Below are 6,877 nucleotides of genomic sequence, written 5' to 3'. Positions count from 1 at the left end.
AATTTTATTTTTTTTAAAAAAGTGTTCTTGGGCCCACTAACTTATTTTTGGAAAGAACGCTTTAGGGTAACTATTCTGTCTCTTCTCCCCTTTAATCCTTCCCTTCCCATCTTAAGTATGACGATCTCAGGCACTTCTCCACTGCTCTTTGGGGTACTGCTCCTAACATAGAGTTTGTGTCCAGAGTGACTTGAGAGAGGTATCCCTTGATCCTTCATTTCCATCAGTGTCCTTCCAAGCCACTCCTGTTTAAATTTTAATGTGCACATCACTCCATTGCTTATTTCTTTAAAATGCAGATTCTGATTCAACAGATCCAGAGTGAGACCTGAGATTCTGCATTCCTAGCAAGTTCCCTGGTGATGCTGAGATTGCTGGTATGTGGACCACTCTTTGAGTAGGGAGGGCCTATATAATAATAATGTGTTTGGTACAGGAACATGGCCCCAGTACCAATGCCTCCTAACTCCATCACTAATTGAATTGTAGCTCCTATGCAGAAATTCTGGAGTAGCTATGACTTCATCATACTAGCTTGTGGGAAGTGAATGCTTACCTACTCCCACCCCAACCAGGCTAGCAGCTCCCCACAGTGGGGGCAATATCATGGTAGCAACCACTTGGACTTTCTCTCTCAAAACTCGAAGCAGAGGCAGGAATCTCATTGAGCATTTGCTATATGACAGACACTGTGTCAGGCACTTAACATACAAAATCATATCTGATATTCAACATTTCTGAGAGGCCCATGTTTAATTGCCATTTCATGTTTAAGGAAACCACAACAGTGTGGCTTATGCTGCAAAAAGCAATGGCAAACATCCTTAAATGTTCTTAATGACTGCTATCCAGATTCTAATTTTTCAAATATATATTTCTCATCCATTCCTGTGAGCCTCCCGGATCATGTGGCTGGTTTATGGAGCTAGTAAGAGCCATGGCCAGAAATAGACCAGAAATTCCTACAACAGGGATCTCCCTCCTGTATGTTGCCTTTTGTATCTGCAAAGAATATTAGATTCTATCTAGAAAGAGTGATGGGTCTTTCTCTTTTCTTTCTTTTTTTTAAATAATTTTTTATTGTTATGTTAATCACCATACATTACATCATTAGTTTTTGATGTAGTATTCCATGATTCATTGTTTGTGCATAACACCCAGTGCTCCACGCAGAATGTGCCCTCTTTAATACCCGTCACCAGGCTAAACCATCCCCCACCCCTCCCCTCTAGAACCCTCAGTTTGTTTTTCAGAGTCCATCGTCTCTAATTGTTCGTTTCCCCCTCCGACTTACTCCCCTTCATTCTTCCCCTCCTGCTATCTTCTTCTTCTTCTTTTTTTCTTAACATATATTGCATTATTTGTTTCAGAAGTACAGATCCGTGATTCATCAGTCTTGTACAATTCACAGTGCTCACCATAGCACATAACCTCCCCTGGGTGATGTCTATCACCCAGCCACCCAATCCCTCCCACCCCCCACCACTCCAGCAACCCTCAGTTTGTTTCCTGGGATTAAGAATTCCTCATATCAGTGAGGTCATATGATACATGTCTTTCTCTGATTGACTTATTTCACTCAGCATAACACCCTCCAGTTCCATCCACGTCGTTACAAATGGCAAGATCTCATTCCTTTTGATGGCTGCATAATATTCCATTGTGTATATATACCACATCTTCTTTATCCATTCATCTGTCGATGGACATCTTGGCTCTTTCCACAGTTTGGCTATTGTGGACATTGCTGCTATAAGCATTGGGGTGCATGTACCCCTTTGGATCCCTACATTTGTATCTTTGGGGTAAATACCCAAGAGTGATGGGTCTTTCAAACAGAGTGGCAGTGGCATGATGTCATGAAATGGTTTTCAAAACTTTAGTATCATCTGGAGAGTTTGTTCATTTTGATTCAGATTTAGTCAACATGGGATGGAATCTACAAATACACATTTTTAACAGTGACCTAGGTGATTCTCATGTAGATGGCCACAGGGTGGCCATTTGACAATAGTGCTATGTCTTAGCAAGTCCAAGACTGGGAATCAGGAGACCTGGATGTGAGACTTGGCTCTGTGTCCTTCATCCCTCCATGCCCCTACCTCAGTTTTCCCATAAAATTTGGGCTATGGCAGTGGACCCTAATCTTAGCACATTAGAATCATTTGGAAATTCTTACAACTATAAATACCTGGGCTTGCCTCTGAGATTCCAATCCAGAGCCTGGAAATCTGTTTCTTTTCAAAGCTCCCCAGGTAATTCCAATATATAGCTGGAATTTTGAACTTTTTACACCTTTTTTTCTTTTTTCTTTCTTTCCTTTTTCTTTTTCCTTCCTCCCTTCCTTCCTTCCTTCTTTTCTTTCTTTCACAAATCATGGTGTCAACATATATCTCACAAGCACACGAGACATCCCTTCTGCCTGTCTTCCCAAGGAAGATCATGGAAGTTGCCACCCTCTTTCAGGATGGACAGGGCTATATTCTGCAATGAGGGGCATACAGAGATTAGTGCACATTTGGTGCTCTTGGCAGTGACTGAACATGGCAAAAATCACTTTTATCGCTTGCTTGCACTCTCCGTCTTTGCTGTCAGTGATGACACTATGCAGAACTGTCCCCTGGGCTCTTGACATTCTCTCATTTAAGTCTCAGAACACTTTCTTTCAGGAAAATATTTGTGTTTTATAAACGACGAAGCCAAATCTCCAAGGGGGCCACGTGGTCTTCAGAAAATCTCACTTCTGGGGGTTGGAACAGGGGTTTGGACTCAAAGCTCAAAGTGTCTGCTTTTCTCGTGGATCCCCAGAACCCACCGTCTCTCTTCAGTCAGCTTCTCCTTCACTTTCCGAATATGGTTCTCTGGAGATAGGACCTATATTAATTAGTCCGCCAGAGCTACCATTACAAAGCATCACAGACTGAGGAGCTGAAACAACAGGAATTAATTTCTGCCTTGTTCTGGAGGCTGGAAGCCCAGCATCAGGGTCTTGGTGGGTTTGGTCTGAGTCCTCTTACTTGGCTTGCTGGCAGCCACCTCCTCGTTGTGTCCTCACACAGCCTCTTCTCTGTGACAGTGTACTTCTCGTGTCCCTTCCTTTTCTGAAAGGGACACCAGTCCTACTGGATTAGGGCCTCACCCTATGACCTCATTTACCCCTAATCACCTATTTACGGGCCCTATATCCAAATGCAGTCACACTGTGGGTTAGGGCTTCAACATCTCAGTTTTGGGGAGACACAATTTAGTCTGTGACAGGATCTTTGGTTTATTTTACCTTGTTCACATATATGGATCAACAACCCCTAGACCAGTTCATTGGATATGGGGTGAAGAAATTCTCAGTGAGCCATGCTTTCAAAGGCATTTATTCAGTCACTTTTCAGAGTATTAGCAAACACTGGGCTAGACACTGTGGGTTCTTCATAGGTACCTCTAGGCATATATGAGGGGTCCCTAAAATTATGTGTCATAATTATATGGATGTGTAAATGTGCATTTTTCTGGGGAGAAAATCCATAGCTTTCATTAGATTTTCAAAGATTTCATATGACCTCCAGAGTTTAAGCAGCAAAGAAGGCCTTTCTTAGCTCTTGAGTTCTGAGAGTCCAAATAGAGATATTCTATTCTCTTGAGGGCTGTTAAAAGTAGTATCCTGAGATGCCATCATTCTGCTCCCCTTCAAACCTCAGGGTTAGGAAAGATTATGCTTCTGGACCAATCAGGGCAGGCTTCTTGGAGGAGGTGGGCTTTAGGTCTAAAAGTCTGTCAGTCACACTGAGTGAGTAATGAGGGCATAGAGGGTTTCCCACATCTGAGATTAGACCAGAAAATTCTGATCTTTTGATGAGAAAAGAAGGAAAAGAATGTCCTGGTGAGACGACTGAGGATTTGCCAAACTTATGAATGGAGTGTGTATTTTGCAAAAGTATCTTCAGGGAACAATCTCCCAGAATGATTCAGCACAAAACAACTTTTTGAAATTTCCATCATGTACTCATTTTTTTTTTCCATCACCGCCTTCATCCATTTAGTTGTTACAGTCTATGGATCTCTAACTCTCTCACTTGGATGGTTTCAATATTCAACTAACTGGGTCCCTTCCTTCTGCTTGGAAGGCTGTTTCTAAAAGTCTTTGTTTCACTCTCCACCTCAGCATTCTGAAGACTGTATTATTTCAAGACTATTAAAGCACTTTGCCCATAGCAATATGCTGTCTAGAATTTTAAGCAGTAGTTACATCTTCCCATTAGAAGGAGTTAGAGGTATCTGTTCATTTCAAGCACATTCACAAACAACTAAGTAAATCATAACATGGGTCAAGCATTGTCCTCTGGCTTTGAAATGTGGTAGGTGATGACAGAATTAGTAGCCAAACTTTTTGAGTTCTTACCATTTTCTAGGGCTGTTTTTACCATTTTGTGTCTATGAATGAAATTTACCTTGCCAAGAATTTTGCAGAGTAGATACTGTCATTCCCACTTATCTGTGAAAGAGCTAAGACACTAAGAGGTCTAAGACCCTATAACTAGCAAAGTTTGAAGACAGGATTCGAACCCAGGTAATCTGGATCTAGTGTTATAAGAAGAGCACTGAAAGAAAATATGAAAATAGTAACTTGATGGAATGGGTGCTGGGCGTTATATGCAACTGATGAATCACTGAATTCTACCTCTGAAACTAATAATACACTATACGTTAATTATGCTGAATTTAAATAAAAATAAACTAATAAATAAAAAGAAATAGTAACATACGTTAAAGTCTTTTTAAAGCTCTCTTTCAAATTTCTTTTTTTTTAAAGGTCTTATTTATTTGAGAGAGAGAGAGCATGAGTGGGGGGTGGGGAGGGGTAAAGAGAGAAGGAGAAGCAGACTCCCCACTGAGCAGGCAGCGTGAAGCAGGGCTGGATCCCTGGACCCCGGGATCATGACTTGAGCCTAAGGCGGATGCTTAACTGACTGAGCCACCCAGGTGCCCCTATCTTTCAAATTTCTAATTAAGTATATTTTAATTTTCTTTCTTTGATAAAGGTTTATCAGAATTTATTTATGTTTACTGGCCATTGTTAGAGACTTTGGAGACTTATAAAAAGAACCTGGGGAAGAAATTGAAAGGAGATTCAATGGGGTGCCTGGGTGGCTCAGTTAGTTAAGCATCTGTCTTTGGCTCAGATCATGATCCCAGAGTCCGGGGATCGAGCCCCATGTCCAGCTCTCTGCTCAGCGAGGAGTCTGTTTCCCCTTTTCCCTCTGCCTGCTCTCTCTCTCTCTCTCAAATAAATAAATAAAATCTTAAAAAAAAAGAAAGGAGAATGTAGATTTACTGAAGGTAACTGAATAAGAATTGGGAGAGGAAGGGGCTGGGTAGCAATGGAGTTAATTAGCATGCTTATGGACATAGGAGAATATATTATTTGGCCATTGCTTTAATAATGCTGAATAAGAAATTACTCCCCAGATTTCAATGGTTTATAGCAGACATTTATTTATCCCTCAGAGGTCTGCAAGTCAACTGGGAGACTCTGGTTCAAACTGAGTTGGTTCAGGTTGGTCCTATCTATCTGTCATTGTAGAACTCAGGTTTTAAGCCGTAGTGTTTACAAGACTATAATCTTCTTACAGTGCAGGGCTGGAGTGCAAGAGACCGTCAGACATCACAAGCCAAGGCAAAGCCTCTGGTTGCTGTGGTCTACTTTATATTCACACACATTTCATTGGTCAAGAAAGTCCCATGGCCAAGACCCAAGTCCTCAGAGTGGAAAAGTAAAATTTGTCCTCAGTGACTGATGACAGAGGCTGGGAGGGAAGGAAAATTATTACAGTCTGCCATAGAGAGATAATCTGAGGTTGAAATAAACCCTACCTAGTGAAAGGCAATATGACTATCCATGCTGGACAGGGTAAGACACATCTTAATGGGAATGAATATTAAACTTAATGGACGAAAACATCACCACTGGGTGTACTCTTATTCCAAGATGGCTTTTTGCAGGGGAGATGTATTTGAGTGGACAAGTTTTCAACAGGATATTACAATTTGAGTTTTTATAACTCAAGCTGTGAATATATTTCCGTTTCTACTTCATGATCTTAATAGGTGTAATGTACTCAAAACAGTGCCTAGAAGAGAATACTGCTATGAGAGTTTGCTATGATGATAATGGTGGTGATGATAAAGATGACGATGATGATGTCAACATTGTGGGGCATTTCTGTTCTTTGTATATTTCTTTTGAACTCAACAACAGTTTTGGCAAGATATACCCAAATGCTTACTCCTAGTGCAGACCTTCTCTAGGTCTCATGACCAAGAAATAGAAAGTAATAACTTTTGGTAATGTTGGACATTTTTAATAATATAATTTTGTCCAAAGCAGTAAGGATGAGTTACAAAGAGATTTGGGGGATTTAATGAGAAGGTACAAGAAAGATTTGTCTTCCACTCACATCATTTTAACTATCAAATATAGGATAGCTTCTACTTAAGGGGAATAAAGTGGGGAGAGAAATTTGACTGTTACAATGTTGGCAAAAGATATGGCCAAGAATGGCCCAATCTGGGAAGAGCGCTCTTTGTGCAGCTACAGAATAGGCAATCTTTAATTTGTTAAAGCTGGATAATATCTTTAAAAAGTACACAATCTTATAAATAATCAAATTAAGTAGACAGTGTCCCAAAATATTTAGCAATATTTAGCAATATTCTTGCTATGTGAGAAGTGTCCCACATAGCAAGAAAACGGAAAACTTTCTTCACGAAAAATAAGTAAGAATTGAAGGTCGAGGACCTAATAGTATCAGGGAAAAGACAATCTTGAGATTGTAGGGGTCTATTCATCATGATGTTTTCTTTCTATTTGAAATACAGAGAATTT

Source organism: Callorhinus ursinus, unplaced genomic scaffold (assembly GCF_003265705.2).
Source record: "Callorhinus ursinus isolate GAN/ISIS: 27379988/994484 unplaced genomic scaffold, GSC_fseal_2.0 scaffold24, whole genome shotgun sequence".
NCBI classification, from domain to species: Eukaryota; Metazoa; Chordata; class Mammalia; order Carnivora; family Otariidae; genus Callorhinus; species Callorhinus ursinus.
Note: the sequence above shows the minus strand (reverse complement) of the source record.